The following is a 25,824-nucleotide window of genomic DNA, read 5'->3' on the forward strand; positions in this document are numbered from 1 at the left end:
TACTTTGTCAACCTTGAGTTCTGCTAAAAACCAATTCGTTTACGGAAGTTAGCCCAAAAACGAGAGTCGGAGTCAGAATGGCCGAGCGGTCTAAGGTTCTGCGTTAAGGTCGCAGTTTCCACTGTAGGGCTAGGTCCGAATCCCCTCTTCTGACAGTCTTGTGTTCCACTAAAAACTTGTGCGTTTAGCCAAAGTTACCCCAAGTGTGCAAGTGGGAGTCAGAATTGCCGAGCGGTCTAAGGTGCTGCGTTAAGGTCGCAGTCTCCATTGGAGCCGTGGGTCCGAATTCCTCTTCTGACAGGCTATTTTAGATGAAAAAAAAGTTGATCTACTCTTAAACATTGGGTACATTGTCAAACTTGTATTCCGCTAAAAACTTGTGGGTGTACCCAAAGTTACCCCAAGTAAGCAAGTGGGAGTCAGATTGGCCGAGCGGTCTAAGGAGCTGCGTTCAGGTTGAGTCTCCACTGGAGGCGTGGGTTCAAATCCCACTTCTGACAGGCTGTTTTAGATGACAAAAGGTGATCTACTCTGAAACATTGGGTACTTTGTCATCCTTGCGTTCTGCTAAAAACCAGTTCGTTTAGCGGAAGTTAGCCTGAAAACGGGAGTTGGAGTCAGAATGGCCAAGCGGTCTGAGATGCTGCGTTAAGGTCGCAGTCTCTACTGGATGTACGTGTCCGAATCCCTCTCCTGACAGGCTGTTTTAGATGACAAAAAGGTGATCTACTCTTAAACATTGGGTACTTTGTCAAACTTGTGTTCCGCTAAAAACTTGTGCGTTTAGCGAAAGTTACCGCAAGTATGCAAGAGGGAGTCAGAATGGCCGAGCGGTCTAAGGCGCTGCGTTTAGGTCGCAGTCTCCACTGGAGGCGTGGGTTCAAATCCCACTTCTGACAGCCTGATTTAGATTACAAAAAGGTGATCTACTCTGAAACGTTGGGTACTTATTCAACCTTGAGTTCTGCTAAAAACCAGTTTGTTTACGGAAAGTTAGCCCTAAAATGAGAGCAGGAGTCAGAATGGCTGAGCGGTCTAAGGCGCTGCATTCAGGTAGCAGTCTCCACTGGAGATGTGGGTTCAAATCCCACTTCTGACAGAATGTTTTAGATGACAAAAAGGTTATCTACTCTTAAAAATTGGGTACCTTATCAAACTTGTGTTCCGCTAAAAACTTGTGCTTTTAGCCAAAGTTACCGCATGTATGCAAGAGGGAGTCAGAATGGCCGAGTGGTCTAAGGCGCTGCGTTTAGGTCGCAGTCTCCACTGGAGGCGTGGGTTCAAATCCCACTTCTGACAGCCTGTTTTAGATTACAAAAAGGTGATCTACTCTGAAACATTGGGTACTTTGTCAACCTTGAGTTCTGCTAAAAACCAGTTCGTTTACGGGAAGTTAGCCCAAAAACGAGAGTCCGAGTCAGAATGGCCGAGCGGTCTAAGGCGCTGAGTTCAGGTTGCAGTGTCCACTGGAGGCGTGGGTTAAAATCCCATTTCTGACAGCCTGTTTTAGATTACAAAAAGGTGATCTACTCTGAAAAATTGGGTACTTTGTCAACCTTGAGTTCTGCTAAAAACCAGTTCGTTTACGGGAAGTTAGCTCAAAAACGAGAGTTGGAGTCAGAATGGCCCAGTGGTCTAAGGTGCTGCGTTAAGGTCGCAGTCTCAACTGTAGGCCTAGGTCCGAATCCCCTTTTCTGACAGTCTTGTGTTTCTCTTAAAACTTGTGCGTTTATCCAAAGTTACCCCGAGTGTACAAGTGGGAGTCAGAATGGCCGAATGGTCTAAGGTGCTGCGTTAAGGTCGCAGTCTCAACTGTAGGCCTAGGTCCAAATCCCCTCTTCTGACAGTCTTGTGTTCCACTAAAAACTTGTGCGTTTAGCCAAAGTTACCCCAAATGTGTAAGTGGGAGTCAGAATGGCCGAGCGGTCTAAGGCGCTGCGTTAAGGTCGCAGTCTCCACTGGAGGCGTGGGTTCAAATCCCACTTCTGACAGAATGATTTAGATGACAAAAAGGTGATCTACTCTTAAACATTGGGTACTTTGTCAAACTTGTGTTCCGCTAAAAACTTGTGCTTTTAGCCAAAGTTACCGCAGGTATGCAAGAGGGAGTCAGAATGGCCGAGCGGTCTAAGGCGCTGCGTTAAGGTCGAAGTCTCCACTGGAGGCGTGGGTTCAAATCCCACTTCTGACAGCCTCTTTTAGATTACAAAAAGGTGATCTACTCTGAAACGTTGGGTTCTTATTCAACCTTGAGTTCTGCTAAAAACCAGTTCGTTTACGGGAAGTTAGCCCAAAAATGAGAGCAGGAGTCAGAATGGCCGAGCGGTCTAAGGCGCTGCGCTCAGGTCGCAGTCTCCACTGGAGGCGTGGGTTCAAATCCCACTTCTGACAGAATGTTTTAGATGACAAAAAGCTGATCTACTCTGAAACATTGGGTACTTTGTCAACCTTGAGTTCTGCTAAAAACCAATTCGTTTACGGAAGTTAGCCCAAAAACGAGAGTCGGAGTCAGAATGGCCGAGCGGTCTAAGGTTCTGCGTTAAGGTCGCAGTTTCCACTGTAGGGCTAGGTCCGAATCCCCTCTTCTGACAGTCTTGTGTTCCACTAAAAACTTGTGCGTTTAGCCAAAGTTACCCCAAGTGTGCAAGTGGGAGTCAGAATTGCCGAGCGGTCTAAGGTGCTGCGTTAAGGTCGCAGTCTCCATTGGAGCCGTGGGTCCGAATTCCTCTTCTGACAGGCTATTTTAGATGAAAAAAAAGTTGATCTACTCTTAAACATTGGGTACATTGTCAAACTTGTATTCCGCTAAAAACTTGTGGGTGTACCCAAAGTTACCCCAAGTAAGCAAGTGGGAGTCAGATTGGCCGAGCGGTCTAAGGAGCTGCGTTCAGGTTGAGTCTCCACTGGAGGCGTGGGTTCAAATCCCACTTCTGACAGGCTGTTTTAGATGACAAAAGGTGATCTACTCTGAAACATTGGGTACTTTGTCATCCTTGCGTTCTGCTAAAAACCAGTTCGTTTAGCGGAAGTTAGCCTGAAAACGGGAGTTGGAGTCAGAATGGCCAAGCGGTCTGAGATGCTGCGTTAAGGTCGCAGTCTCTACTGGATGTGCGTGTCCGAATCCCTCTCCTGACAGGCTGTTTTAGATGACAAAAAGGTGATCTACTCTTAAACATTGGGTACTTTGTCAAACTTGTGTTCCGCTAAAAACTTGTGCGTTTAGCGAAAGTTACCGCAAGTATGCAAGAGGGAGTCAGAATGGCCGAGCGGTCTAAGGCGCTGCGTTTAGGTCGCAGTCTCCACTGGAGGCGTGGGTTCAAATCCCACTTCTGACAGCCTGATTTAGATTACAAAAAGGTGATCTACTCTGAAACATTGGGTACTTATTCAACCTTGAGTTCTGCTAAAAACCAGTTCGTTTACGGAAAGTTAGCCCTAAAATGAGAGCAGGAGTCAGAATGGCTGAGCGGTCTAAGGCGCTGCATTCAGGTAGCAGTCTCCACTGGAGACGTGGGTTCAAATCCCACTTCTGACAGAATTTTTTAGATGACAAAAAGGTTATCTACTCTTAAAAATTGGGTACCTTATCAAACTTGTGTTCCGCTAAAAACTTGTGCTTTTAGCCAAAGTTACCGCATGTATGCAAGAGGGAGTCAGAATGGCCGAGTGGTCTAAGGCGCTGCGTTTAGGTCGCAGTCTCCACTGGAGGCGTGGGTTCAAATCCCACTTCTGACAGCCTGTTTTAGATTACAAAAAGGTGATCTACTCTGAAACATTGGGTACCCTGTCAACCTTGAGTTCTGCTAAAAACCAGTTCGTTTACGGGAAGTTAGCCCAAAAACGAGAGTCCGAGTCAGAATGGCCGAGCGGTCTAAGGCGCTGAGTTCAGGTTGCAGTGTCCACTGGAGGCGTGGGTTAAAATCCCATTTCTGACAGCCTGTTTTAGATTACAAAAAGGTGATCTACTCTGAAAAATTGGGTACTTTGTCAACCTTGAGTTCTGCTAAAAACCAGTTCGTTTACGGGAAGTTAGCTCAAAAACGAGAGTTGGAGTCAGAATGGCCCAGTGGTCTAAGGTGCTGCGTTAAGGTCGCAGTCTCAACTGTAGGCCTAGGTCCGAATCCCCTTTTCTGACAGTCTTGTGTTTCTCTTAAAACTTGTGCGTTTATCCAAAGTTACCCCGAGTGTACAAGTGGGAGTCAGAATGGCCGAATGGTCTAAGGTGCTGCGTTAAGGTCGCAGTCTCAACTGTAGGCCTAGGTCCAAATCCCCTCTTCTGACAGTCTTGTGTTCCACTAAAAACTTGTGCGTTTAGCCAAAGTTACCCCAAATGTGTAAGTGGGAGTCAGAATGGCCGAGCGGTCTAAGGCGCTGCGTTAAGGTCGCAGTCTCCACTGGAGGCGTGGGTTCAAATCCCACTTCTGACAGAATGATTTAGATGACAAAAAGGTGATCTACTCTTAAACATTGGGTACTTTGTCAAACTTGTGTTCCGCTAAAAACTTGTGCTTTTAGCCAAAGTTACCGCAGGTATGCAAGAGGGAGTCAGAATGGCCGAGCGGTCTAAGGCGCTGCGTTAAGGTCGAAGTCTCCACTGGAGGCGTGGGTTCAAATCCCACTTCTGACAGCCTCTTTTAGATTACAAAAAGGTGATCTACTCTGAAACGTTGGGTTCTTATTCAACCTTGAGTTCTGCTAAAAACCAGTTCGTTTACGGGAAGTTAGCCCAAAAATGAGAGCAGGAGTCAGAATGGCCGAGCGGTCTAAGGCGCTGCGTTCAGGTCGCAGTCTCCACTGGAGGCGTGGGTTCAAATCCCACTTCTAACAGAATGTTTTAGATGACAAAAAGGTTATCTACTCTTAAAAATTGGGTACTTTATCAAACTTGTGTTCCGCTAAAAACTTGTGCTTTTAGCCAAAGTTACCGCATGTATGCAAGAGGGAGTCAGAATGGCCGAGTGGTCTAAGGCGCTGCGTTTAGGTCGCAGTCTCCACTGGAGGCGTGGGTTCAAATCCCACTTCTGACAGCCTGTTTTAGATTACAAAAAGGTGATCTACTCTGAAACATTGGGTACTTTGTCAACCTTGAGTTCTGCTAAAAACCAGTTCGTTTACGGGAAGTTAGCCCAAAAACGAGAGTCCGTGTCAGAATGGCCGAGCGGTCTAAGGCGCTGAGTTCAGGTTGCAGTGTCCACTGGAGGCGTGGGTTAAAATCCCATTTCTGACAGCCTGTTTTAGATTACAAAAAGGTGATCTACTCTGAAAAATTGGGTACTTTGTCAACCTTGAGTTCTGCTAAAAACCAGTTTGTTTACGGGAAGTTAGCCCAAAAACGAGAATTGGAGTCAGAATGGCCGAGTGGTCTAAGGTGCTGCGTTAAGGTCTCAGTTTCAACTGTAGGCCTAGGTCCGAATCCCCTTTTCTGACAGTCTTGTGTTTCTCTTAAAACTTGTGCGTTTATCCAAAGTTACCCCTAGTGTGCAAGTGGGAGTCAGAATGGCCGAGCGGTCTAAGGCGCTGCGTTAAGGTCGCAGTCTCCACTGGAGGCGTGGGTTCAAATCCCACTTCTGACAGAATGATTTAGATGACAAAAAGGTGATTTACTCTTAAAAATTGGGTACTTTATCAAACTTGTGTTCCGCTAAAAACTTGTGCTTTTAGCCAAAGTTACCGCATGTATGCAAGAGGGAGTCAGAATGCCCGAGTGGTCTAAGGCGCTGCGTTTAGGTCGCAGTCTCCACTGGAGGCGTGGGTTCAAATCCCACTTCTGACAGCCTGTTTTAGATTACAAAAAGGTGATCTACTCTGAAACATTGGGTACTTTGTCAACCTTGAGTTCTGCTAAAAACCAGTTCGTTTACGGGAAGTTAGCCCAAAAACGAGAGTCCGAGTCAGAATGGCCGAGCGGTCTAAGGCGCTGAGTTCAGGTTGCAGTGTCCACTGGAGGCATGGGTTAAAATCCCATTTCTGACAGCCTGTTTTAGATTACAAAAAGGTGATCTACTCTGAAAAATTGGGTACTTTGTCAACCTTGAGTTCTGCTAAAAACCAGTTCGTTTACGGGAAGTTAGCCCAAAAATGAGAGCAGGAGTCAGAATGGCCGAGCGGTCTGAGGCGCTGCGTTCAGGTCGCAGTCTCCACTGGAGGCTTGGGTTCAAATCTCACTTCTGACAGAATGCTTTAGATGACAAAAAGGTGATCTACTCTTAAAAATTGGGTACTTTATCAAACTTGTGTTCCGCTAAAAACTTGTGCTTTTAGCCAAAGTTACCGCATGTATGCAAGAGGGAGTCAGAATGGCCGAGTGGTCTAAGGCGCTGCGTTTAGGTCGTAGTCTCCACTGGAGGTGTGGGTTCAAATCCCACTTCTGTCAGGCTCTTTTAGATGACAAAAAGGTGATCTACTCTGAAACATTGGGTACTTTGTCAACCTTGAGTTCTGCTAAAAACCAGTTCGTTTACGGGAAGTTAGCCCAAAAACGAGAGTTGGAGTCAGAATGGCCGAGTGGTCTAAGGTGCTGCGTAAAGGTCGCAGTCTCAACTATAGGCCTAGGTCCGAATCCCCTCTTCTGACAGTCTTGTGTTCCACTAAAAACTTGTGCGTTTAGCCAAAGTTACCCCGAGTGTACAAGTGGGAGTCAGAATAGCCGAGTGGTCTAAGGTGCTGCGTTAAGTTCGCAGTCTCAACTATAGGCCTAGGTCCGAATCCCCTCTTCTGACAGTCTTGTGTTCCACTAAAAACTTGTGCGTTTAGCCAAAGTTACCCCAAGTGTGCAAGTGGGAGTCAGAATGGCCGAGCGGTCTAAGGCGCTGCGTTAAGGTCGCAGTCTCGACTGGAGGCGTGGGTTCAAATCCCACTTCTGACAGAATGATTTAGATGACAAAAAGGTGATCTACTCTTAAAAAATTGGGTACTTTATCAAACTTGTGTTCCGCTAAAAACTTTTGCTTTTAGCCAAAGTTACCGCAAGTAGGCAAGAGGGAGTCAGAATGGCCGAGCGGTCTAAGGTGCTGCGTTAAGGTCGCAGTCTCCATTGGAGGCGTGGGTTCAAATCCCACTTCTGACAGCCTGTTTTAGATGACAAAAAGGTGATCTACTCTGAAACATTAGGTACTTTGTCATCCTTGAGTTCTGCTAAAAACCAGTTCGTTTACGGGAAGTTACCCCAAAAATGAGTGCAGGAGTCAGAATGGCCGAGCGGTCCAAGGCGCTGCGTTCAGGTCGCAGTCTCCACTGGAGTCTTGGGTTCAAATCTCACTTCTGACAGAATGCTTTAGATGACAAAAAGGTGATCTACTCTTAAAAATTGGGTACTTTATCAAACTTGTGCTCCGCTAAAAACTTGTGCTTTTAGCCAAAGTTACCGCATGTATGCAAGAGGGAGTCAGAATGCCCGAGTGGTCTAAGGCGCTGCGTTTAGGTCGCAGTCTCCACTGGAGGCGTGGGTTCAAATCCCACTTCTGACAGCCTGTTCTAGATTACAAAAAGGTGTTCTACTCTGAAACTGTGGGTACTTTGTCAACCTTGAGTTCTGCTAAAAACCAGTTCGTTTACGGGAAGTTAGCCCAATAATGAGAGCAGGAGTCAGAATGGCCGAGCGGTATAAGGCGCTGCGTTCAGGTCGCAGTCTCCCCTGGAGGCGTGGGTTCAAATCCCACTTCTGACAGAATGTTTTAGATGACAAAAAGGTTATCTACTCGTAAAAATTGGGTACTTTATCAAACTTGTGTTCCGCTAAAAACTTGTGCTTTTAGCCAAAGTTACCGCATGTATGCAAGAGGGAGTCAGAATGGCCGAGTGGTCTAAGGCGCTGCGCTCAGGTCGCAGTCTCCACTGGAGGCGTGGGTTCAAATCCCACTTCTGACAGAATGTTTTAGATGACAAAAAGGTTATCTACTCTTAAAAAGTGGGTACTTTATCAAACTTGTGTTCCGCTAAAAACTTGTGCTTTTAGCCAAAGTTACCGCATGTATGCAAGAGGGAGTCAGAATGGCCGAGTGGTCTAAGGCGCTGCGTTTAGGTCGCAGTCTCCACTGGAGGCGTGGGTTCAAATCCCACTTCTGTCAGGCTCTTTTAGATGACAAAAAGGTGATCTACTCTGAAAAATTGGGTACATTGTCAAACTTGTATTCCGCTAAAAACTTGTGGGTGTACCCAAAGTTACCCCAAGTAAGCAAGTTGGAGTCAGATTGGCCGAGCGGTCTAAGGCGCTGCGTTTAGGTCGCAGTCTCCACTGGAGGTGTGGGTTTAAATCCCACTTCTGACAGCCTGTTTTAGATTACAAAAAGGTGATCTACTCTGAAAAATTGGGTACTTTGTCAACCTTGAGTTCTGCTAAAAACCAGTTCGTTTACGGGAAGTTAGCTCAAAAACGAGAGTTGGAGTCAGAACGGCCGAGTGGTCTAAGGTGCTGCGTTAAGGTCGCAGTCTCAACTGTAGGCCTAGGTCCGAATCCCCTTTTCTGACAGTCTTGTGTTTCTCTTAAAACTTGTGCGTTTATCCAAAGTTACCCCGAGTGTACAAGTGGGAGTCAGAATGGCCGAGTGGTCTAAGGTGCTGCGTTAAGGTCGCAGTCTCAACTGTAGGCCTAGGTCCAAATCCCCTCTTCTGACAGTCTTGTGTTCCACTAAAAACTTGTGCGTTTAGCCAAAGTTACCCCAAATGTGCAAGTGGGATTCAGAATGGCCGAGCGGTCTAAGGCGCTGCGTTAAGGTTGCAGTCTCCACTGGAGGCGTGGGTTCAAATCCCACTTCTGACAGAATGATTTAGATGACAAAAAGGTGATCTACTCTTAAACATTGGGTACTTTGTCAAACTTGTGTTCCGCTAAAAACTTGTGCTTTTAGCCAAAGTTACCGCAAGTATGCAAGAGGGAGTCAGAATGGCCGAGCGGTCTAAGGCGCTGCGTTAAGGGTCGAAGTCTCCACTGGGGTCTTGGGTTCAAATCCCACTTCTGACAGCCTCTTTTAGATTACAAAAAGGTGATCTACTCTGAAACGTTGGGTACTTATTCAACCTTGAGTTCTGCTAAAAACCAGTTCGTTTACGGGAAGTTAGCCCAAAAATGAGAGCAGGAGTCAGAATGGCCGAGCGGTCCAAGGCGCTGCGTTCATGTCGCAGTCTCCACTGGAGGCTTGGGTTCAAATCTCACTTCTGTCAGAATGTTTTAGATGACAAAAAGGTTATCTACTCTTAAAAATTGGGTACTTTGTCAAACTTGTGTTCCGCTAAAAACTTGTGCTTTTAGCCAAAGTTACCGCATGTATGCAAGAGGGAGTCAGAATGCCCGAGTTGTCTAAGGCACTGCATTTAGGTCGCAGTCTCCACTGGAGGCGTGGGTTCAAATCCCACTTCTGACAGCCTGTCTAGATTACAAAAAGGTGATCTACTCTGAAACTTTGGGTACTTTGTCAACCTTGAGTTCTGCTGAAAACCAGTTCGTTCATGGGAAGTTAGCCCAAAAATGAGAGTAGGAGTCAGAATGGCCGAGCAGTCTAAGGCACTGCGTTCAGGTCGCAGTCTCCACTGGAGGCGTGGGTTCAAAATCCCACTTCTGACAGAATGATTTAGATGACAAAAAGGTGATCTACTCTTAAAAATTGGGTACTTTATCAAACTTGTGTTCCGCTAAAAACTTGTGCTTTTAGCCAAACTTACCGCAAGTATGCAAGAGGGAGTCAGAATGGCCGAGCGGTCTAAGGCGCTGCGTTAAGGTCGCAGTCTCCATTGGAGGCGTGGGTTCAAATCCCACTTCTGACAGGCTCTTTTAGATGACAAAAAGGTGATCTACTCTGAAACATTGGGTACTTTGTCAACCTTGAGTTCTGCTAAAAACCAGTTCGTTTACGGGAAGTTAGCCCAAAAACGAGAGTTGGAGTCAGAATGGCCGAGCTGTCTAAGGTGCTGCGTTAAGTTCGCAGTCTCAACTGTAGGCCTAGGTCCGAATCCCCTTTTCTGACAGTCTTGTGTTTCTCTTAAAACTTGTGCGTTTATCCAAAGTTACCCCGAGTGTACAAGTGGGAGTCAGAATGGCCGAGTGGTCTAAGGTGCTGCGTTAAGTTCGCAGTCTCAACTATAGGCCTAGGTCCGAATCCCCTCTTCTGACAGTCTTGTGTTCCACTAAAAACTTGTGCGTTTAGCCAAAGTTACCCCAAGTGTGCAAGCGGGAGTCAGAATGGCCGAGCGGTCTAAGGCGCTGCGTTAAGGTCGCAGTCTCCACTGGAGGCGTGGGTTCAAATCCCACTTCTGACAGAATGATTTAGATGACAAAAAGGTGATCTACTCTTAAAAATTGGGTACTTTATCAAACTTGTGTTCCGCTAAAAACTTGTGCTTTTAGCCAAAGTTACCGCAAGTAGGCAAGAGGGAGTCAGAATGGCCGAGCGGTCTAAGGCGCTGCGTTAAGGTCGCAGTCTCCATTGGAGGCGTGGGTTCAAATCCCACTTCTGACAGCCTGTTTTAGATGACAAAAAGGTGATCTACTCTGAAACATTGGGTACTTTGTCATCCTTGAGTTCTGCTAAAAACCAGTTCGTTTACGGGAAGTTAGCCCAAAAATGAGAGCAGGAGTCAGAATGGCCGAGCGGTCCAAGGTGCTGCGTTTAGGTCGCAGTCTCCACTGGAGGCTTGGGTTCAAATCTCACTTCTGACAGAATGTTTTAGATGACAAAAAGGTGATCTACTCTTAAAAATTGGGTACTTTATCAAACTTGTGTTCCGCTAAAAACTTGTGCTTTTAGCCAAAGTTACCGCATGTATGCAAGAGGGAGTCAGAATGCCCGAGTGGTCTAAGGCGCTGCGTTTAGGTCGCAGTCTCCACTGGAGGCGTGGGTTCAAATCCCACTTCTGACAGCCTGTTCTAGATTACAAAAAGGTGATCTACTCTGAAACTTTGGGTACTTTGTCAACCTTGAGTTCGGCTAAAAACCAGTTCGTTTACGGGAAGTTAGCCCAAAAACGAGAGTCCGAGTCAAAATGGCCGAGCGGTCTAAGGCGCTGCGTTCAGGTCGCAGTCTCCACTGGAGGCGTGGGTTCAATTCCTACTTCTGACAGAATGTTTTAGATTACAAAAAGGTGATCTACTCTGAAAAATTGGGTACTTTGTCAACCTTGAGTTCTGCTAAAAACCAGTTCGTTTACGGGAAGTTAGCCCAAAAACGAGAATTGGAGTCAGAATGGCCGAGTGGTCTAAGGTGCTGCGTTAAGGTCGCAGTCTCAACTGTAGGCCTAGGTCCGAATCCCCTTTTCTGACAGTCTTGTGTTTCTCTTAAAACTTGTGCGTTTATCCAAAGTTACCCCGAGTGTACAAGTGGGAGTCAGAATGGCCGAGTGGTCTAAGGTGCTGCGTTAAGGTCGCAGTCTCAACTATAGGCCTAGGTCCGAATCCCCTCTTCTGACAGTCTTGTGTTCCACTAAAAACTTGTGCGTTTAGCCAAAGTTACCCCAAATGTGCAAGTGGGAGTCAGAATGGCCGAGCGGTCTAAGGCGCTGCGTTAAGGTCGCAGTCTCCACTGGAGGCGTGGGTTCAAATCCCACTTCTGTCAGAATGTTTTAGATGACAAAAAGGTGATCTACTCTTAAAAATTGGGTACTTTATCAAACTTGTGTTCCGCTAAAAACTTGTGCTTTTAGCCAAAGTTACCGCATGTATGCAAGAGGGAGTCAGGGTGGCCGAGTGGTCTAAGGCGCTGCGTTTAGGTCGCAGTCTCCACTGGAGGCGTGGGTTCAAATCCCACTTCTGACAGCCTGTTTTAGATTACAAAAAGGTGATCTACTCTGAAAAATTGGGTACTTTGTCAACCTTGAGTTCTGCTAAAAACCAGTTCGTTTACGGGAAGTTAGCCCAAAAACGAGAATTGGAGTCAGAATGGCCGAGTGGTCTAAGGTGCTGCGTTAAGGTCGCAGTCTCAACTGTAGGCCTAGGTCCAAATCCCCTCTTCTGACAGTCTTCTGTTCCACTAAAAACTTGTGCGTTTAGCCAAAGTTACCCCAAATGTGCAAGTGGGAGTCAGAATGGCCGAGCGGTCTAAGGCGCTGCGTTAAGGTCGCAGTCTCCACTGGAGGCGTGGGTTCAAATCCCACTTCTGTCAGAATGTTTTAGATGACAAAAAGGTGATCTACTCTTAAAAATTGGGTACTTTATCAAACTTGTGTTCCGCTAAAAACTTGTGCTTTTAGCCAAAGTTACCGCATGTATGCAAGAGGGAGTCAGGGTGGCCGAGTGGTCTAAGGCGCTGCGTTTAGGTCGCAGTCTCCACTGGAGGCGTGGGTTCAAATCCCACTTCTGACAGCCTGTTCTAGATTACAAAAAGGTGATCTACTCTGAAACGAGTGTTACTTATTCAACCTTGAGTTCTGCTAAAAACCAGTTCGTTTATGGGAAGTTAGCCCAAAAATGAGAGCAGGAGTCAGAATGGCCGAGCGGTCTAAGGCACTGCGTTCAGGTCGCAGTCTCCACTGGAGGCGTGGGTTCAAATCCCACTTCTGACAGCCTGTTCTAGATTACAAAAAGGTCATCTACTCTTCTGACAGGCTATTTTAGATGAAAAAAAAGTTGATCTACTCTTAAACATTGTGTACATTGTCAAACTTGTATTCCGCTAAAAACTTGTGGGTGTACCCAAAGTTACCCCAAGTAAGCAAGTGGGAGTCAGATTGGCCGAGCGGTCTAAGGAGCTGCGTTCAGGTTGAGTCTCCACTGGAGGTGTGGGTTCAAATCCCACTTCTGACAGGCTGTTTTAGATGACAAAAGGTGATCTACTCTGAAACATTGGGTACTTTGTCATCCTTGTGTTCTGCTAAAAACCAGTTCGTTTAGCGGAAGTTAGCCTGAAAACGGGAGTTGGAGTCAGAATGGCCAAGCGGTCTGAGATGCTGCGTTAAGGTCGCAGTCTCTACTGGATGTGCGTGTCCGAATCCCTCTCATGACAGGCTGTTTTAGATGACAAAAAGGTGATCTACTCTTAAACATTGGGTACTTTGTCAAACTTGTGTTCCGCTAAAAACTTGTGCGTTTAGCGAAAGTTACCGCAAGTATGCAAGAGGGAGTCAGAATGGCCGAGCGGTCTAAGGCGCTGCGTTTAAGTCGCAGTCTCCACTGGAGGCGTGGGTTCAAATCCCACGCCTGACAGCCTGATTTAGATTACAAAAAGGTGATCTACTCTGAAACGTTGGGTACTTTGTCAACCTTGAGTTCTGCTAAAAACCAGTTCGTTTACGGGAAGTTAGCCCAAAAATGAGAGCAGGAGTCAGAATGGCTGAGCGGTCTAAGGCGCTGCGTTTAGGTCGCAGTCTCCATTGGAGGCGTGGGTCCGAATTCCTCTTCTGACAGGCTATTTTAGATGAAAAAAAAGTTGATCTACTCTTAAACATTGGGTACATTGTCAAACTTGTATTCCTCTAAAAACTTGTGGGTGTACCCAAAGTTACCCCAAGTAAGCAAGTGGGAGTCAGATTGGCCGAGCGGTCTAAGGCGCTGCGTTTAGGTCGCAGTCTCCACTGGAGGTGTGGGTTTAAATCCCACTTCTGACAGCCTGTTTTAGATTACAAAAAGGTGATCTACTCTGAAAAATTGGGTACTTTGTCAACCTTGAGTTCTGCTAAAAACCAGTTCGTTTACGGGAAGTTAGCTCAAAAACGAGAGTTGGAGTCAGAACGGCCGAGTGGTCTAAGGTGCTGCGTTAAGGTCGCAGTCTCAACTGTAGGCCTAGGTCCGAATCCCCTTTTCTGACAGTCTTGTGTTTCTCTTAAAACTTGTGCGTTTATCCAAAGTTACCCCGAGTGTACAAGTGGGAGTCAGAATGGCCGAGTGGTCTAAGGTGCTGCGTTAAGGTCGCAGTCTCAACTGTAGGCCTAGGTCCGAATCCCCTCTTCTGACAGTCTTGTGTTCCACTAAAAACTTGTGCGTTTAGCCAAAGTTACCCCGAGTGTACAAGTGGGAGTCAGAATGGCCGAGTGGTCTAAGGTGCTGCGTTAAGGTCGCAGTCTCAACTGTAGGCCTAGGTCCAAATCCCCTCTTCTGACAGTCTTGTGTTCCACTAAAAACTTGTGCGTTTAGCCAAAGTTACCCCAAATGTGCAAGTGGGAGTCAGAATGGCCGAGCGGTCTAAGGCGCTGCGTTAAGGTCGCAGTCTCCACTGGAGGCGTGGGTTCAAATCCCACTTCTGTCAGAATGTTTTAGATGACAAAAAGGTGATCTACTCTTAAAAATTGGGTACTTTATCAAACTTGTGTTCCGCTAAAAACTTGTGCTTTTAGCCAAAGTTACCGCATGTATGCAAGAGGGAGTCAGGGTGGCCGAGTGGTCTAAGGCGCTGCGTTTAGGTCGCAGTCTCCACTGGAGGCGTGGGTTCAAATCCCACTTCTGACAGCCTGTTCTAGATTACAAAAAGGTGATCTACTCTGAAACGAGTGTTACTTATTCAACCTTGAGTTCTGCTAAAAACCAGTTCGTTTATGGGAAGTTAGCCCAAAAATGAGAGCAGGAGTCAGAATGGCCGAGCGGTCTAAGGCACTGCGTTCAGGTCGCAGTCTCCACTGGAGGCGTGGGTTCAAATCCCACTTCTGACAGAATGTTTTAGATGACAAAAAGGTGATCTACTCTTAAAAATTGGGTACTTTATCAAACTTGTGTTCCGCTAAAAACTTGTGCTTTTAGCCAAAGTTACCGCATGTATGCAAGAGGGAGTCAGAATGCCCGAGTGGTCTAAGGCGCTGCGTTTAGGTCGCAGTCTCCACTGGAGGCGTGGGTTCAAATCCCACTTCTGACAGCCTGTTCTAGATTACAAAAAGGTGATCTACTCTGAAACTTTGGGTACTTTGTCAACCTTGAGTTCTGCTAAAAACCAGTTCGTTTACGGGAAGTTAGCCCAAAAACGAGAGTCCGAGACAAAATGGCCGAGTGGTCTAAGGCGCTGAGTTCAGGTTGCAGTGTCCACTGGAGGCGTGGGTTCAAATCCCACTTCTGACAGCCTGTTCTAGATTACAAAAAGGTGATCTACTCTGAAACTTTGGGTACTTTGTCAACCTTGAGTTCTGCTAAAAACCAGTTCGTTTACGGGAAGTTAGCCCAAAAACGAGAGTCCGAGTCAAAATGGCCGAGCGGTCTAAGGTGCTGAGTTCAGGTTGCAGTGTCCACTGGAGGCGTGGGTTAAAATCCCGTTTCTGACAGCCTGTTCTAGATTACAAAAAGGTGATCTACTCTGAAACGTTGGGTACTTATTCAACCTTGAGTTCTGCTAAAAACCAGTTCGTTTACGGGAAGTTAGCCCTTAAATGAGAGCAGGAGTCAGAATGACCGAGCGGTCTAAGGCACTGCGTTCAGGTCGCAGTCTCCACTGGAGGCGTGGGTTCAAATCCCACTTCTGACAGAAAGATTTAGATGACAAAAAGGTGATCTACTCTTAAACATTGGGTACTTTGTCAAACTTGTGTTCCGCTAAAAACTTGTGTTCCGCTAAAAACTTGTGCTTTTAGCCAAAGTTACCACAAGTATGCAAGAGGGAGTCAGAATGGCCGAGCGGTCTAAGGCGCTGCGTTAAGGTCGAAGTCTCCACTGGAGTCTTGGGTTCAAATCCCACTTCTGACAGCCTCTTTTAGATTACAAAAAGGTGATCTACTCTGAAACGTTGGGTACTTATTCAACATTGAGTTCTGCTAAAAACCAGTTCGTTTACGGGAAGTTAGCCCAAAAATGAGAGCAGGAGTCAGAATGGCCGAGCGGTCTAAGGCGCTGCGTTCAGGTCGCAGTCTCCACTGGAGGCGTGGGTTCAAATCCCACTTCTGACAGAATGTTTTAGATGACAAAAAGGTTATCTACTCTTAAAAATGGGGTACTTTATCAAACTTGTGTTCCGCTAAAAACTTCTGCTTTTAGCCAAAGTTACCGCATGTATGCAAGAGGGAGTCAGAATGGCCGAGTGGTCTAAGGCGCTGCGTTTAGGTCGCAGTCTCCACTGGAGGCGTGGGTTCAAATCCCACTTCTGACAGCCTGTTTTAGATTACAAAAAGGTGATCTACTCTGAAACATTGGGTACTTTGTCAACCTTGAGTTCTGCTAAAAACCAGTTCGTTTACGGGAAGTTAGCCCAAAAACGAGAGTCCGTGTCAGAATGGCCGAGCGGTCTAAGGCGCTGAGTTCAGGTTGCAGTGTCCACTGGAGGCGTGGGTTAAAATCCCATTTCTGACAGCCTGTTTTAGATTACAAAAAGGTGATCTACTCTGAAAAATTGGGTACTTTGTCAACCTTGAGTTCTGCTAAAAACCAGTTCGTTTACGGGAAGTTAGCCCAAAAACGAGAATTGGAGTCAGAATGGCCGAGTGGTCTAAGGTGCTGCGTTAAGGTCTCAGTTTCAACTGTAGGCCTAGGTCCGAATCCCCTTTTCTGACAGTCTTGTGTTTCTCTTAAAACTTGTGCGTTTATCCAAAGTTACCCCTAGTGTGCAAGTGGGAGTCAGAATGGCCGAGCGGTCTAAGGCGCTGCGTTAAGATCGCAGTCTCCACTGGAGGCGTGGGTTCAAATCCCACTTCTGACAGAATGATTTAGATTACAAAAAGGTGATCTACTCTGAAACATTGGGTACTTTGTCAACCTTGAGTTCTGCTAAAAACCAGTTCGTTTACGGGAAGTTAGCCCAAAAACGAGAGTCCGAGACAAAATGGCCGAGCGGTCTAAGACGCTGAGTTCAGGTTGCAGTGTCCACTGGAGGCGTGGGTTAAAATCCCGTTTCTGACAGCCTGTTCTAGATTACAAAAAGGTGATCTACTCTGAAACTTTGGGTACTTTGTCAACCTTGAGTTCTGCTAAAAACCAGTTCGTTTACGGGAAGTTAGCCCAAAAACGAGAGTCCGAGTCAAAATGGCCGAGCGGTCTAAGACGCTGAGTTCAGGTTGCAGTGTCCACTGGAGGCGTGGGTTAAAATCCTGTTTCTGACAGCCTGTTCTAGATTACAAAAAGGTGATCTACTCTGAAACGTTGGGTACTTATTCAACCTTGAGTTCTGCTAAAAACCAGTTCGTTTACGGGAAGTTAGCCCTTAAATGAGAGCAGGAGTCAGAATGACCGAGCGGTCTAAGGCACTGCGTTCAGGTCGCAGTCTCCACTGGAGGCGTGGGTTCAAATCCCACTTCTGACAGAATGTTTTAGATGACAAAAAGGTGATCTACTCTTAAAAATTGGGTACTTTATCAAACTTGTGTTCCGCTAAAAACTTATGCTTTTAGCCAAAGTTACCGCAAGTATGCAAGAGGGAGTCAGAACGGCCGAGTGGTCTAAGGCGCTGCGTTTAGGTCGCAGTCTCCACTGGAGGCGTGGGTTCAAATCCCACTTCTGACAGCCTGTTTTAGATTACAAAAAGGTGATCTACTCTGAAACATTGGGTACTTTGTCAACCTTGAGTTCTGCTAAAAACCAGTTCGTTTACGGGAAGTTAGCCCAAAAACGAGAATTGGAGTCAGAATGGCCGAGTGGTCTAAGGTGCTGCGTTCAGGTCGCAGTCTCCACTGGAGGCTTGGGTTCAAATCTCACTTCTGACAGAATGTTTTAGATGACAAAAAGGTGATCTTAGCCCAAAAATGAGGGCAGGAGTCAGAATGGGCGAGCGGTCTAAGACGCTGCGTTCAGGTCGCAGTCTCCACTGGAGGCGTGGGTTCAAATCCCACTTCTGACAGAATGTTTTAGATGACAAAAAGGTTATCTACTCTTAAAAATTGGGTACTTTATCAAACTTGTGTTCCGCTAAAAACTTGTGCTTTTAGCCAAAGTTACCGCATGTATGCAAGAGGGAGTCAGAATGGCCGAGCGGTCTAAGGCGCTGCGTTCAGGTCGCAGTCTCCACTGGAGGCGTGGGTTCAAATCCCACTTCTGACAGCCTGTTTTAGATTACAAAAAGGTGATCTACTCTGAAACATTGGGTACTTTGTCAACCTTGAGTTCTGCTAAAAACCAGTTCGTTTACGGGAAGTTAGCCCAAAAACGAGAGTCCGAGTCAGAATGGCCGAGCGGTCTAAGGCGCTGAGTTCAGGTTGCAGTGTCCACTGGAGGCGTGGGTTAAAATCCCATTTCTGACAGCCTGTTTTAGATTACAAAAAGGTGATCTACTCTGAAAAATTGGGTACTTTGTCAACCTTGAGTTCTGCTAAAAACCAGTTCGTTTACGGGAAGTTAGCCCAAAAATGAGAGCAGGAGTCAGAATGGCCGAGCGGTCTAAGGCGCTGCGTTCAGGTCGCAGTCTCCACTGGAGGCGTGGGTTCAAATCCCACTTCTGACAGAATGCTTTAGATGACAAAAAGGTTATCTACTCTTAAAAATTGGGTACTTTATCAAACGTGTGTTCCGCTAAAAACTTGTGCTTTTAGCCAAAGTTACCGCATGTATGCAAGAGGGAGTCAGAATGGCCGGGTGGTCTAAGGCGCTGCGTTTAGGTCGCAGTCTCCACTGGAGGCGTGGGTTCAAATCCCACTTCTGACAGCCTGTTCTAGATTACAAAAAGGTGATCTACTCTGAAACTTTGGGTACTTTGTCAACCTTGAGTTCTGCTAAAAACCAGTTCGTTTACGGGAAGTTAGCCCAAAAACGAGAGTCCGAGTCAAAATGGCCGAGCGGTCTAAGACGCTGAGTTCAGGTTGCAGTGTCCACTGGAGGCGTGGGTTAAAATCCCGTTTCTGACAGCCTGTTCTAGATTACAAAAAGGTGATCTACTCTGAAACGTTGGGTACTTATTCAACCTTGAGTTCTGCTAAAAACCAGTTCGTTTACGGGAAGTTAGCCCTTAAATGAGAGCAGGAGTCAGAATGACCGAGCGGTCTAAGGCACTGCGTTCAGGTCGCAGTCTCCACTGGAGGCGTGGGTTCAAATCCCACTTCTGACAGAATGTTTTAGATGACAAAAAGGTGATCTACTCTTAAAAATTGGGTACTTTATCAAACTTGTGTTCCGCTAAAAACTTATGCTTTTAGCCAAAGTTACCGCAAGTATGCAAGAGGGAGTCAGAATGGCCGAGTGGTCTAAGGCGCTGCGTTTAGGTCGCAGTCTCCACTGGAGGCGTGGGTTCAAATCCCACTTCTGACAGCCTGTTTTAGATTACAAAAAGGTGATCTACTCTGAAACATTGGGTACTTTGTCAACCTTGAGTTCTGCTAAAAACCAGTTCGTTTACGGGAAGTTAGCCCAAAAACGAGAATTGGAGTCAGAATGGCCGAGTGGTCTAAGGTGCTGCGTTCAGGTCGCAGTCTCCACTGGAGGCGTGGGTTCAAATCCCACTTCTGACAGAATGTTTTAGATGACAAAAAGGTTATCTACTCTTAAAAATTGGGTACTTTATCAAACTTGTGTTCCGCTAAAAACTTGTGCTTTTAGCCAAAGTTACCGCACATCGGCAAGCGGGAGTCAGAATGGCCGAGCGGTCTAAGGCGCTGCGTTAAGGTTGCAGTCTCCATTGGAGGCGTGGGTTCAAATCCCACTTCTGACAGCCTGTTTTAGATGACAAAAAGGTGATCTACTCTGAAACATTGGGTACTTTGTCATCCTTGAGTTCTGCTAAAAACCAGTTCGTTTACGGGAAGTTAGCCCAAAAATGAGAGCAGGAGTCAGAATGGCCGAGCGGTCAAAGGCGCTGCGTTCAGGTCGCAGTCTCCACTGGAGGCTTGGGTTCAAATCTCACTTCTGACAGAATGTTTTAGATGACAAAAAGGTGATCTTAGCCCAAAAATGAGGGCAGGAGTCAGAATGGCCGAGCGGTCTAAGACGCTGCGTTCAGGTCGCAGTCTCCACTGGAGGCGTGGGTTCAAGTCCCACTTCTGACAGAATGTTTTAGATGACAAAAAGGTTATCTACTCTTAAAAATTGGGTACTTTATCAAACTTGTGTTCCGCTAAAAACTTGTGCTTTTAGCCAAAGTTACCGCATGTATGCAAGAGGGAGTCAGAATGGCCGAGCGGTCTAAGGCGCTGCGTTCAGGTCGCAGTCTCCACTGGAGGCGTGGGTTCAAATCCCACTTCTGACAGCCTGTTTTAGATTACAAAAAGGTGATCTACTCTGAAACATTGGGTACTTTGTCAACCTTGAGTTCTGCTAAAAACCAGTTCGTTTACGGGAAGTTAGCCCAAAAACGAGAGTCCGAGTCAGAATGGCCGAGCGGTCTAAGGCGCTGAGTTCAGGTTGCAGTGTCCACTGGAGGCGTGGGTTAAAATCCCATTTCTGACAGCCTGTTTTAGATTACAAAAAGGTGATCTACTCTGAAAAATTGGGTACTTTGTCAACCTTGAGTTCTGCTAAAAACCAGTTCGTTTACGGGAAGTTAGCCCAAAAATGAGAGCAGGAGTCAGAATGGCCGAGCGGTCTAAGGCGCTGCGTTCAGGTCGCAGTCTCCACTGGAGGCGTGGGTTCAAATCCCACTTCTGACAGAATGCTTTAGATGACAAAAAGGTTATCTACTCTTAAAAATTGGGTACTTTATCAAACGTGTGTTCCGCTAAAAACTTGTGCTTTTAGCCAAAGTTACCGCATGTATGCAAGAGGGAGTCAGAATGGCCGAGTGGTCTAAGGCGCTGCGTTTAGGTCGCAGTCTCCACTGGAGGCGTGGGTTCAAATCCCACTTCTGACAGCCTGTTTTAGATTACAAAAAGGTATCTACTCTGAAACATTGGGTACTTTGTCAACCTTGAGTTCTGCTAAAAACCAGTTAGTTTACGGGAAGTTAGCCCAAAAACGAGAGTCCGAGTCAGAATGGCCGAGCGGTCTAAGGCGCTGAGTTCAGGTTGCAGTGTCCACTGGAGGCGTGGGTTCAAATCCCACTTCTGACAGCCTGTTTTAGATTACAAAAAGGTGATCTCCTCTGAAAAATTGGGTACTTTGTCAACCTTGAGTTCTGCTAAAAACCAGTTCGTTTACGGGAAGTTAGCCCAAAAATGAGAGCAGGAGTCAGAATGGCCGAGCGGTCTAAGGTGCTGCGTTAAGGTCGCAGTCTCAACTATAGGTCTAGGTCCGAATCCCCTCTTCTGACAGTCTTGTGTTCCGATAAAAACTTGTGCGTTTAGCCAAAGTTACCCCGAGTGTACAAGTGGAGTCAGAATAGCCGAGTGGTCTAAGGTGCTGCGTTAAGTTCGCAGTCTCAACTATAGGCCTAGGTCCGAATCCCCTCTTCTGACAGTCTTGTGTTCCACTAAAAACTTGTGCGTTTAGCCAAAGTTACCCCAAGTGTGCAAGTGGGAGTCAGAATGGCCGAGCGGTCTGAGATGCTGCGTTAAGGTCGCAGTCTCTACTGGAGGCATGGTTCCGAATCCCTCTCCTGACAGGCTGTTTTAGATGACAAAAAGGTGATCTACTCTTAAACATTGGGTACTTTGTCAAACTTGTGTTCCGCTAAAAACTTGTGCGTTTAGCGAAAGTTACCGCAAGTATGCAAGAGGGAGTCAGAATGGCCGAGCGGTCTAAGGCGCTGCGTTAAGGTCGCAGTCTCCACTGGAGGCGTGGGTTCAAATCCCACTTCTGACAGCCTGTTTTAGATTACAAAAAGGTGATCTCCTCTGAAAAATTGGGTACTTTGTCAACCTTGAGTTCTGCTAAAAACCAGTTCGTTTACGGGAAGTTAGCCCAAAAATGAGAGCAGGAGTCAGAATGGCCGAGCGGTCAAAGGCGCTGCGTTCAGGTCGCAGTCTCCACTGGAGGCTTGGGTTCAAATCTCACTTCTGACAGAATGTTTTAGATGACAAAAAGGTGATCTTAGCCCAAAAATGAGGGCAGGAGTCAGAATGGCCGAGCGGTCTAAGGCGCTGCGTTCAGGTCGCAGTCTCCACTGGAGGCGTGGGTTCAAATCCCACTTCTGACAGAATGTTTTAGATGACAAAAAGGTTATCTACTCTTAAAAATTGGGTACTTTATCAAACTTGTGTTCCGCTAAAAACTTGTGCTTTTAGCCAAAGTTACCGCATGTATGCAAGAGGGAGTCAGAATGGCCGAGCGGTCTAAGGCGCTGCGTTCAGGTCGCAGTCTCCACTGGAGGCGTGGGTTCAAATCCCACTTCTGACAGCCTGTTTTAGATTACAAAAAGGTGATCTACTCTGAAACATTGGGTACTTTACCAAACTTGAGTTCTGCTAAAAACCAGTTCGTTTACGGGAAGTTAGCCCAAAAATGAGAGCAGGAGTCAGAATGGCCGAGCGGTCAAAGGCGCTGCGTTCAGGTCGCAGTCTCCACTGGAGGCGTGGGTTCAAATCCCACTTCTGACAGCCTGTTTTAGATTACAAAAAGGTGATCTACTCTGAAACATTAGGTACTTTGTCATCCTTGAGTTCTGCTAAAAACCAGTTCGTTTACGGGAAGTTAGCCCAAAAACGAGAGTTGGAGTCAGAATGGCCAAGCGGTCTGAGATGCTGCGTTAAGGTCGCAGTCTCTACTGGAGGCATGGTTCCGAATCCCTCTCCTGACAGGCTGTTTTAGATGACAAAAAGGTGATCTACTCTTAAACATTGGGTACTTTGTCAAACTTGTGTTCCGCTAAAAACTTGTGCGTTTAGCGAAAGTTACCGCAAGTATGCAAGAGGGAGTCAGAATGGCCGAGCGGTCTAAGGCGCTGCGTATAGGTCGCAGTCTCCACTGGAGGCGTGGGTTCAAATCCCACTTCTGACAGCCTGTTTTAGATTACAAAAAGGTGATCTACTCTTAAACATTGGGTACTTTGTCAAACTTGTCTTCCGCTAAAAACTTGTGTTCCGCTAAAAACTTGTGCGTTTAGCCAAAGTTACCGCAAGTACGCAAGTGGGAGTCAGAATGGCCGAGCGGCCTAAGGTGCTGCGTTAAGGTCGCAGCCTCCATTGGAGGCATAGGTTCAAATCCCACTTCTGACACCCATTTTTAGATTACAAAAAGGTGATCTACGCTGAAACATTGGGTCCTTTGTCAACCTTGAGTTCTGCTAAAAACCAGTTCGTTGACGGGAAGTTAGCCCAAAAACGAGAGTCGGAGTCTGAATGGCTTAATGGTCTAAGGTGCTGCGTTAAGGTCTTGGTCTCCACTGGAGGCGTGGGTTCAAATCCCACTTCTGACAGCCTGTTTTAGATTACAAAAAGGTGATCTACTCTGAAACTTTGGGTACTTTGTCAACCTTGAGTTCTGCTAAAAACCAGTTCGTTTACGGGAAGTTAGCCCAAAAACGAGAGTCCGAGTCAAAATGGCCGAGCGGTCTAAGGCGCTGAGTTCAGGTTGCAGTGTCCACTGGAGGTGTGGGTTAAAATCCCGTTTCTGACAGCCTGTTCTAGATTACAAAAAGGTGATCTACTCTGAAACGTTGGGTACTTATTCAACCTTGAGTTCTGCTAAAAACCAGTTCGTTTACGGGAAGTTAGCCCTAAAATGAGAGCAGGAGTCAGAATGACCGAGCGGTCTAAGGGACTGCGTTCAGGTCGCAGTCTCCACTGGAGGCGTGGGTTCAAATCCCACTTCTGACAGAATGTTTTAGATGACAAAAAGGTGATCTACTCTTAAAAATTGGGTACTTTATCAAACTTGTGTTCCGCTAAAAACTTATGCTTTTAGCCAAAGTTACCGCAAGTATGCAAGAGGGAGTCAGAATGGCCGAGTGGTCTAAGGCGCTGCGTTTAGGTCGCAGTCTCCACTGGAGGCGTGGGTTCAAATCCCACTTCTGACAGCCTGTTTTAGATGACAAAAAGGTGATCTACTCTGAAACATTGGGTACTTTGTCATCCTTGAGTTCTGCTAAAAACCAGTTCGTTTACGGGAAGTTAGCCCAAAAATGAGAGCAGGAGTCAGAATGGCCGAGCGGTCAAAGGCGCTGCGTTCAGTTCGCAGTCTCCACTGGAGGCTTGGGTTCAAATCTCACTTCTGACAGAATGTTTTAGATGACAAAAAGGTGATCTTAGCCCAAAAATGAGGGCAGGAGTCAGAATGGCCGAGCGGTCTAAGGCGCTGCGTTCAGGTCGCAGTCTCCACTGGAGGCGTGGGTTCAAATCCCACTTCTGACAGAATGTTTTAGATGACAAAAAGGTTATCTACTCTTAAAAATTGGGTACTTTATCAAACTTGTGTTCCGCTAAAAACTTGTGCTTTTAGCCAAAGTTACCGCATGTATGCAAGAGGGAGTCAGAATGGCCGAGCGGTCTAAGGCGCTGCGTTCAGGTCGCAGTCTCCACTGGAGGCGTGGGTTCAAATCCCACTTCTGACAGCCTGTTTTAGATTACAAAAAGGTGATCTACTCTGAAACATTAGGTACTTTGTCATCCTTGAGTTCTGCTAAAAACCAGTTCGTTTACGGGAAGTTAGCCCAAAAACGAGAGTTGGAGTCAGAATGGCCAAGCGGTCTGAGATGCTGCGTTAAGGTCGCAGTCTCTACTGGAGGCATGGTTCCGAATCCCTCTCCTGACAGGCTGTTTTAGATGACAAAAAGGTGATCTACTCTTAAACATTGGGTACTTTGTCAAACTTGTGTTCCGCTAAAAACTTGTGCGTTTAGCGAAAGTTACCGCAAGTATGCAAGAGGGAGTCAGAATGGCCGAGCGGTCTAAGGCGCTGCGTTTAGGTCGCAGTCTCAACTATAGGCCTAGGTCCGAATCCCCTCTTCTGACAGTCTTGTGTTCCACTAAAAACTTGTGCGTTTAGCCAAAGTTACCCCAAGTGTGCAAGTGGGAGTCAGAATGGCCGAGCGGTCTAAGGCGCTGCGTTAAGGTCGCAGTCTCCACTGGAGGCGTGGGTTCAAATCCCACTTCTGACAGAATGATTTAGATGACAAAAAGGTGATCTACTCTTAAAAATTGGGTACTTTATCAAACTTGTGTTCCGCTAAAAACTTGTGCTTTTAGCCAAAGTTACCGCAAGTAGGCAAGAGGGAGTCAGAATGGCCGAGCGGTCTAAGGCGCTGCGTTAAGGTCGCAGTCTCCATTGGACGCGTGGGTTCAAATCCCACTTCTGACAGCCTGTTTTAGATGACAAAAAGGTGATCTACTCTGAAACATTGGGTACTTTGTCATCCTTGAGTTCTGCTAAAAACCAGTTCGTTTACGGGAAGTTAGCCCAAAAATGAGAGTTGGAGTCAGAATGGCCGAGTGGTCTAAGGTGCTGCGTTAAGGTCGCAGTCTCAACTATAGGTCTAGGTCCGAATCCCCTCTTCTGACAGTCTTGTGTTCCACTAAAAACTTGTGCGTTTAGCCAAAGTTACCCCGAGTGTACAAGTGGGAGTCAGAATAGCCGAGTGGTCTAAGGTGCTGCGTTAAGTTCGCAGTCTCAACTATAGGCCTAGGTCCGAATCCCCTCTTCTGACAGTCTTGTGTTCCACTAAAAACTTGTGCGTTTAGCCAAAGTTACCCCAAGTGTGCAAGTGGGAGTCAGAATGGCCGAGCGGTCTAAGGCGCTGCGTTAAGGTCGCAGTCTCCACTGGAGGCGTGGGTTCAAATCCCACTTCTGACAGAATGATTTAGATGACAAAAAGGTGATCTACTCTTAAAAATTGGGTACTTTATCAAACTTGTGTTCCGCTAAAAACTTGTGCTTTTAGCCAAAGTTACCGCAAGTAGGCAAGAGGGAGTCAGAATGGCCGAGCGGTCTAAGGCGCTGCGTTAAGGTCGCAGTCTCCATTGGACGCGTGGGTTCAAATCCCACTTCTGACAGCCTGTTTTAGATGACAAAAAGGTGATCTACTCTGAAACATTGGGTACTTTGTCATCCTTGAGTTCTGCTAAAAACCAGTTCGTTTACGGGAAGTTAGCCCAAAAACGAGAATTGGAGTCAGAATGGCCGAGTGGTCTAAGGTGCTGCGTTAAGGTCGCAGTCTCAACTGTAGGCGTAGGTCCGAATCCCCTTTTCTGACAGTCTTGTGT

At 46.6% G+C, this 25,824-nt stretch overlaps 63 non-coding genes across 63 annotated transcripts; all 63 read left to right on the forward strand.

Moving 5' to 3' along the window:
* The first annotated feature begins 816 nt into the window (after window positions 1-816).
* On the forward strand, window positions 817-899 carry trnal-uag (transfer RNA leucine (anticodon UAG)). Its single transcript has one exon. It is a non-coding gene; the product is annotated as a tRNA-Leu (tRNA).
* Window positions 900-1,216: 317 nt separating this feature from the next.
* trnal-uag (transfer RNA leucine (anticodon UAG)) lies at window positions 1,217-1,299 on the forward strand. Its single transcript has one exon. It is a non-coding gene; the product is annotated as a tRNA-Leu (tRNA).
* Window positions 1,300-1,908: 609 nt separating this feature from the next.
* Window positions 1,909-1,991, forward strand: trnal-aag (transfer RNA leucine (anticodon AAG)). The gene has a single exon. It is a non-coding gene; the product is annotated as a tRNA-Leu (tRNA).
* Window positions 1,992-2,108: 117 nt separating this feature from the next.
* Window positions 2,109-2,191, forward strand: trnal-aag (transfer RNA leucine (anticodon AAG)). Its single transcript has one exon. It is a non-coding gene; the product is annotated as a tRNA-Leu (tRNA).
* Window positions 2,192-2,308: 117 nt separating this feature from the next.
* On the forward strand, window positions 2,309-2,391 carry trnal-cag (transfer RNA leucine (anticodon CAG)). Its single transcript has one exon. It is a non-coding gene; the product is annotated as a tRNA-Leu (tRNA).
* An 861-nt stretch (window positions 2,392-3,252) lies between these two features.
* trnal-uag (transfer RNA leucine (anticodon UAG)) lies at window positions 3,253-3,335 on the forward strand. The gene has a single exon. It is a non-coding gene; the product is annotated as a tRNA-Leu (tRNA).
* Window positions 3,336-3,652: 317 nt separating this feature from the next.
* Window positions 3,653-3,735, forward strand: trnal-uag (transfer RNA leucine (anticodon UAG)). The gene has a single exon. It is a non-coding gene; the product is annotated as a tRNA-Leu (tRNA).
* Window positions 3,736-4,344: 609 nt separating this feature from the next.
* Window positions 4,345-4,427, forward strand: trnal-aag (transfer RNA leucine (anticodon AAG)). The gene has a single exon. It is a non-coding gene; the product is annotated as a tRNA-Leu (tRNA).
* Window positions 4,428-4,544: 117 nt separating this feature from the next.
* On the forward strand, window positions 4,545-4,627 carry trnal-aag (transfer RNA leucine (anticodon AAG)). The gene has a single exon. It is a non-coding gene; the product is annotated as a tRNA-Leu (tRNA).
* Window positions 4,628-4,744: 117 nt separating this feature from the next.
* trnal-cag (transfer RNA leucine (anticodon CAG)) lies at window positions 4,745-4,827 on the forward strand. Its single transcript has one exon. It is a non-coding gene; the product is annotated as a tRNA-Leu (tRNA).
* Window positions 4,828-4,944: 117 nt separating this feature from the next.
* Window positions 4,945-5,027, forward strand: trnal-uag (transfer RNA leucine (anticodon UAG)). Its single transcript has one exon. It is a non-coding gene; the product is annotated as a tRNA-Leu (tRNA).
* Window positions 5,028-5,490: 463 nt separating this feature from the next.
* trnal-aag (transfer RNA leucine (anticodon AAG)) lies at window positions 5,491-5,573 on the forward strand. The gene has a single exon. It is a non-coding gene; the product is annotated as a tRNA-Leu (tRNA).
* Window positions 5,574-5,690: 117 nt separating this feature from the next.
* On the forward strand, window positions 5,691-5,773 carry trnal-uag (transfer RNA leucine (anticodon UAG)). The gene has a single exon. It is a non-coding gene; the product is annotated as a tRNA-Leu (tRNA).
* Window positions 5,774-6,290: 517 nt separating this feature from the next.
* trnal-uag (transfer RNA leucine (anticodon UAG)) lies at window positions 6,291-6,373 on the forward strand. The gene has a single exon. It is a non-coding gene; the product is annotated as a tRNA-Leu (tRNA).
* Window positions 6,374-6,782: 409 nt separating this feature from the next.
* Window positions 6,783-6,865, forward strand: trnal-aag (transfer RNA leucine (anticodon AAG)). Its single transcript has one exon. It is a non-coding gene; the product is annotated as a tRNA-Leu (tRNA).
* Window positions 6,866-6,983: 118 nt separating this feature from the next.
* On the forward strand, window positions 6,984-7,066 carry trnal-aag (transfer RNA leucine (anticodon AAG)). Its single transcript has one exon. It is a non-coding gene; the product is annotated as a tRNA-Leu (tRNA).
* A 317-nt stretch (window positions 7,067-7,383) lies between these two features.
* trnal-uag (transfer RNA leucine (anticodon UAG)) lies at window positions 7,384-7,466 on the forward strand. Its single transcript has one exon. It is a non-coding gene; the product is annotated as a tRNA-Leu (tRNA).
* Window positions 7,467-7,583: 117 nt separating this feature from the next.
* On the forward strand, window positions 7,584-7,666 carry trnal-cag (transfer RNA leucine (anticodon CAG)). Its single transcript has one exon. It is a non-coding gene; the product is annotated as a tRNA-Leu (tRNA).
* A 117-nt stretch (window positions 7,667-7,783) lies between these two features.
* On the forward strand, window positions 7,784-7,866 carry trnal-cag (transfer RNA leucine (anticodon CAG)). The gene has a single exon. It is a non-coding gene; the product is annotated as a tRNA-Leu (tRNA).
* Window positions 7,867-7,983: 117 nt separating this feature from the next.
* Window positions 7,984-8,066, forward strand: trnal-uag (transfer RNA leucine (anticodon UAG)). Its single transcript has one exon. It is a non-coding gene; the product is annotated as a tRNA-Leu (tRNA).
* Window positions 8,067-8,183: 117 nt separating this feature from the next.
* trnal-uag (transfer RNA leucine (anticodon UAG)) lies at window positions 8,184-8,266 on the forward strand. Its single transcript has one exon. It is a non-coding gene; the product is annotated as a tRNA-Leu (tRNA).
* A 409-nt stretch (window positions 8,267-8,675) lies between these two features.
* Window positions 8,676-8,758, forward strand: trnal-aag (transfer RNA leucine (anticodon AAG)). The gene has a single exon. It is a non-coding gene; the product is annotated as a tRNA-Leu (tRNA).
* Window positions 8,759-9,676: 918 nt separating this feature from the next.
* On the forward strand, window positions 9,677-9,759 carry trnal-aag (transfer RNA leucine (anticodon AAG)). Its single transcript has one exon. It is a non-coding gene; the product is annotated as a tRNA-Leu (tRNA).
* Window positions 9,760-10,168: 409 nt separating this feature from the next.
* trnal-aag (transfer RNA leucine (anticodon AAG)) lies at window positions 10,169-10,251 on the forward strand. The gene has a single exon. It is a non-coding gene; the product is annotated as a tRNA-Leu (tRNA).
* A 117-nt stretch (window positions 10,252-10,368) lies between these two features.
* Window positions 10,369-10,451, forward strand: trnal-aag (transfer RNA leucine (anticodon AAG)). The gene has a single exon. It is a non-coding gene; the product is annotated as a tRNA-Leu (tRNA).
* A 117-nt stretch (window positions 10,452-10,568) lies between these two features.
* trnal-uag (transfer RNA leucine (anticodon UAG)) lies at window positions 10,569-10,651 on the forward strand. The gene has a single exon. It is a non-coding gene; the product is annotated as a tRNA-Leu (tRNA).
* A 117-nt stretch (window positions 10,652-10,768) lies between these two features.
* Window positions 10,769-10,851, forward strand: trnal-uag (transfer RNA leucine (anticodon UAG)). The gene has a single exon. It is a non-coding gene; the product is annotated as a tRNA-Leu (tRNA).
* Window positions 10,852-11,460: 609 nt separating this feature from the next.
* trnal-aag (transfer RNA leucine (anticodon AAG)) lies at window positions 11,461-11,543 on the forward strand. Its single transcript has one exon. It is a non-coding gene; the product is annotated as a tRNA-Leu (tRNA).
* Window positions 11,544-11,660: 117 nt separating this feature from the next.
* On the forward strand, window positions 11,661-11,743 carry trnal-uag (transfer RNA leucine (anticodon UAG)). Its single transcript has one exon. It is a non-coding gene; the product is annotated as a tRNA-Leu (tRNA).
* Window positions 11,744-12,006: 263 nt separating this feature from the next.
* Window positions 12,007-12,089, forward strand: trnal-aag (transfer RNA leucine (anticodon AAG)). Its single transcript has one exon. It is a non-coding gene; the product is annotated as a tRNA-Leu (tRNA).
* A 117-nt stretch (window positions 12,090-12,206) lies between these two features.
* trnal-uag (transfer RNA leucine (anticodon UAG)) lies at window positions 12,207-12,289 on the forward strand. Its single transcript has one exon. It is a non-coding gene; the product is annotated as a tRNA-Leu (tRNA).
* Window positions 12,290-12,406: 117 nt separating this feature from the next.
* On the forward strand, window positions 12,407-12,489 carry trnal-cag (transfer RNA leucine (anticodon CAG)). Its single transcript has one exon. It is a non-coding gene; the product is annotated as a tRNA-Leu (tRNA).
* Window positions 12,490-13,046: 557 nt separating this feature from the next.
* On the forward strand, window positions 13,047-13,129 carry trnal-uaa (transfer RNA leucine (anticodon UAA)). Its single transcript has one exon. It is a non-coding gene; the product is annotated as a tRNA-Leu (tRNA).
* Window positions 13,130-13,447: 318 nt separating this feature from the next.
* On the forward strand, window positions 13,448-13,530 carry trnal-uag (transfer RNA leucine (anticodon UAG)). Its single transcript has one exon. It is a non-coding gene; the product is annotated as a tRNA-Leu (tRNA).
* Window positions 13,531-14,085: 555 nt separating this feature from the next.
* trnal-aag (transfer RNA leucine (anticodon AAG)) lies at window positions 14,086-14,168 on the forward strand. The gene has a single exon. It is a non-coding gene; the product is annotated as a tRNA-Leu (tRNA).
* Window positions 14,169-14,285: 117 nt separating this feature from the next.
* On the forward strand, window positions 14,286-14,368 carry trnal-uag (transfer RNA leucine (anticodon UAG)). Its single transcript has one exon. It is a non-coding gene; the product is annotated as a tRNA-Leu (tRNA).
* A 117-nt stretch (window positions 14,369-14,485) lies between these two features.
* trnal-cag (transfer RNA leucine (anticodon CAG)) lies at window positions 14,486-14,568 on the forward strand. Its single transcript has one exon. It is a non-coding gene; the product is annotated as a tRNA-Leu (tRNA).
* Window positions 14,569-14,685: 117 nt separating this feature from the next.
* Window positions 14,686-14,768, forward strand: trnal-uag (transfer RNA leucine (anticodon UAG)). The gene has a single exon. It is a non-coding gene; the product is annotated as a tRNA-Leu (tRNA).
* Window positions 14,769-15,703: 935 nt separating this feature from the next.
* Window positions 15,704-15,786, forward strand: trnal-cag (transfer RNA leucine (anticodon CAG)). The gene has a single exon. It is a non-coding gene; the product is annotated as a tRNA-Leu (tRNA).
* A 117-nt stretch (window positions 15,787-15,903) lies between these two features.
* On the forward strand, window positions 15,904-15,986 carry trnal-uag (transfer RNA leucine (anticodon UAG)). Its single transcript has one exon. It is a non-coding gene; the product is annotated as a tRNA-Leu (tRNA).
* Window positions 15,987-16,449: 463 nt separating this feature from the next.
* trnal-aag (transfer RNA leucine (anticodon AAG)) lies at window positions 16,450-16,532 on the forward strand. Its single transcript has one exon. It is a non-coding gene; the product is annotated as a tRNA-Leu (tRNA).
* A 717-nt stretch (window positions 16,533-17,249) lies between these two features.
* trnal-uag (transfer RNA leucine (anticodon UAG)) lies at window positions 17,250-17,332 on the forward strand. Its single transcript has one exon. It is a non-coding gene; the product is annotated as a tRNA-Leu (tRNA).
* A 451-nt stretch (window positions 17,333-17,783) lies between these two features.
* On the forward strand, window positions 17,784-17,866 carry trnal-cag (transfer RNA leucine (anticodon CAG)). The gene has a single exon. It is a non-coding gene; the product is annotated as a tRNA-Leu (tRNA).
* A 317-nt stretch (window positions 17,867-18,183) lies between these two features.
* trnal-cag (transfer RNA leucine (anticodon CAG)) lies at window positions 18,184-18,266 on the forward strand. The gene has a single exon. It is a non-coding gene; the product is annotated as a tRNA-Leu (tRNA).
* Window positions 18,267-18,383: 117 nt separating this feature from the next.
* Window positions 18,384-18,466, forward strand: trnal-uag (transfer RNA leucine (anticodon UAG)). Its single transcript has one exon. It is a non-coding gene; the product is annotated as a tRNA-Leu (tRNA).
* A 517-nt stretch (window positions 18,467-18,983) lies between these two features.
* Window positions 18,984-19,066, forward strand: trnal-uag (transfer RNA leucine (anticodon UAG)). The gene has a single exon. It is a non-coding gene; the product is annotated as a tRNA-Leu (tRNA).
* A 117-nt stretch (window positions 19,067-19,183) lies between these two features.
* trnal-cag (transfer RNA leucine (anticodon CAG)) lies at window positions 19,184-19,266 on the forward strand. Its single transcript has one exon. It is a non-coding gene; the product is annotated as a tRNA-Leu (tRNA).
* Window positions 19,267-19,383: 117 nt separating this feature from the next.
* trnal-aag (transfer RNA leucine (anticodon AAG)) lies at window positions 19,384-19,466 on the forward strand. Its single transcript has one exon. It is a non-coding gene; the product is annotated as a tRNA-Leu (tRNA).
* A 451-nt stretch (window positions 19,467-19,917) lies between these two features.
* trnal-cag (transfer RNA leucine (anticodon CAG)) lies at window positions 19,918-20,000 on the forward strand. The gene has a single exon. It is a non-coding gene; the product is annotated as a tRNA-Leu (tRNA).
* Window positions 20,001-20,317: 317 nt separating this feature from the next.
* trnal-cag (transfer RNA leucine (anticodon CAG)) lies at window positions 20,318-20,400 on the forward strand. Its single transcript has one exon. It is a non-coding gene; the product is annotated as a tRNA-Leu (tRNA).
* A 117-nt stretch (window positions 20,401-20,517) lies between these two features.
* trnal-uag (transfer RNA leucine (anticodon UAG)) lies at window positions 20,518-20,600 on the forward strand. The gene has a single exon. It is a non-coding gene; the product is annotated as a tRNA-Leu (tRNA).
* Window positions 20,601-21,407: 807 nt separating this feature from the next.
* trnal-aag (transfer RNA leucine (anticodon AAG)) lies at window positions 21,408-21,490 on the forward strand. The gene has a single exon. It is a non-coding gene; the product is annotated as a tRNA-Leu (tRNA).
* Window positions 21,491-21,741: 251 nt separating this feature from the next.
* Window positions 21,742-21,824, forward strand: trnal-cag (transfer RNA leucine (anticodon CAG)). The gene has a single exon. It is a non-coding gene; the product is annotated as a tRNA-Leu (tRNA).
* A 117-nt stretch (window positions 21,825-21,941) lies between these two features.
* Window positions 21,942-22,024, forward strand: trnal-cag (transfer RNA leucine (anticodon CAG)). Its single transcript has one exon. It is a non-coding gene; the product is annotated as a tRNA-Leu (tRNA).
* Window positions 22,025-22,141: 117 nt separating this feature from the next.
* trnal-cag (transfer RNA leucine (anticodon CAG)) lies at window positions 22,142-22,224 on the forward strand. Its single transcript has one exon. It is a non-coding gene; the product is annotated as a tRNA-Leu (tRNA).
* A 317-nt stretch (window positions 22,225-22,541) lies between these two features.
* Window positions 22,542-22,624, forward strand: trnal-uag (transfer RNA leucine (anticodon UAG)). Its single transcript has one exon. It is a non-coding gene; the product is annotated as a tRNA-Leu (tRNA).
* A 935-nt stretch (window positions 22,625-23,559) lies between these two features.
* On the forward strand, window positions 23,560-23,642 carry trnal-uag (transfer RNA leucine (anticodon UAG)). Its single transcript has one exon. It is a non-coding gene; the product is annotated as a tRNA-Leu (tRNA).
* A 251-nt stretch (window positions 23,643-23,893) lies between these two features.
* Window positions 23,894-23,976, forward strand: trnal-cag (transfer RNA leucine (anticodon CAG)). The gene has a single exon. It is a non-coding gene; the product is annotated as a tRNA-Leu (tRNA).
* A 117-nt stretch (window positions 23,977-24,093) lies between these two features.
* On the forward strand, window positions 24,094-24,176 carry trnal-cag (transfer RNA leucine (anticodon CAG)). The gene has a single exon. It is a non-coding gene; the product is annotated as a tRNA-Leu (tRNA).
* Window positions 24,177-24,639: 463 nt separating this feature from the next.
* Window positions 24,640-24,722, forward strand: trnal-aag (transfer RNA leucine (anticodon AAG)). The gene has a single exon. It is a non-coding gene; the product is annotated as a tRNA-Leu (tRNA).
* Window positions 24,723-24,839: 117 nt separating this feature from the next.
* trnal-aag (transfer RNA leucine (anticodon AAG)) lies at window positions 24,840-24,922 on the forward strand. The gene has a single exon. It is a non-coding gene; the product is annotated as a tRNA-Leu (tRNA).
* Window positions 24,923-25,331: 409 nt separating this feature from the next.
* On the forward strand, window positions 25,332-25,414 carry trnal-aag (transfer RNA leucine (anticodon AAG)). Its single transcript has one exon. It is a non-coding gene; the product is annotated as a tRNA-Leu (tRNA).
* A 117-nt stretch (window positions 25,415-25,531) lies between these two features.
* trnal-aag (transfer RNA leucine (anticodon AAG)) lies at window positions 25,532-25,614 on the forward strand. Its single transcript has one exon. It is a non-coding gene; the product is annotated as a tRNA-Leu (tRNA).
* Window positions 25,615-25,824: the final 210 nt, after the last annotated feature.

Source organism: Stigmatopora argus, chromosome 6 (assembly GCF_051989625.1).
Source record: "Stigmatopora argus isolate UIUO_Sarg chromosome 6, RoL_Sarg_1.0, whole genome shotgun sequence".
In the NCBI taxonomy this organism is placed as follows: domain Eukaryota; kingdom Metazoa; phylum Chordata; class Actinopteri; order Syngnathiformes; family Syngnathidae; genus Stigmatopora; species Stigmatopora argus.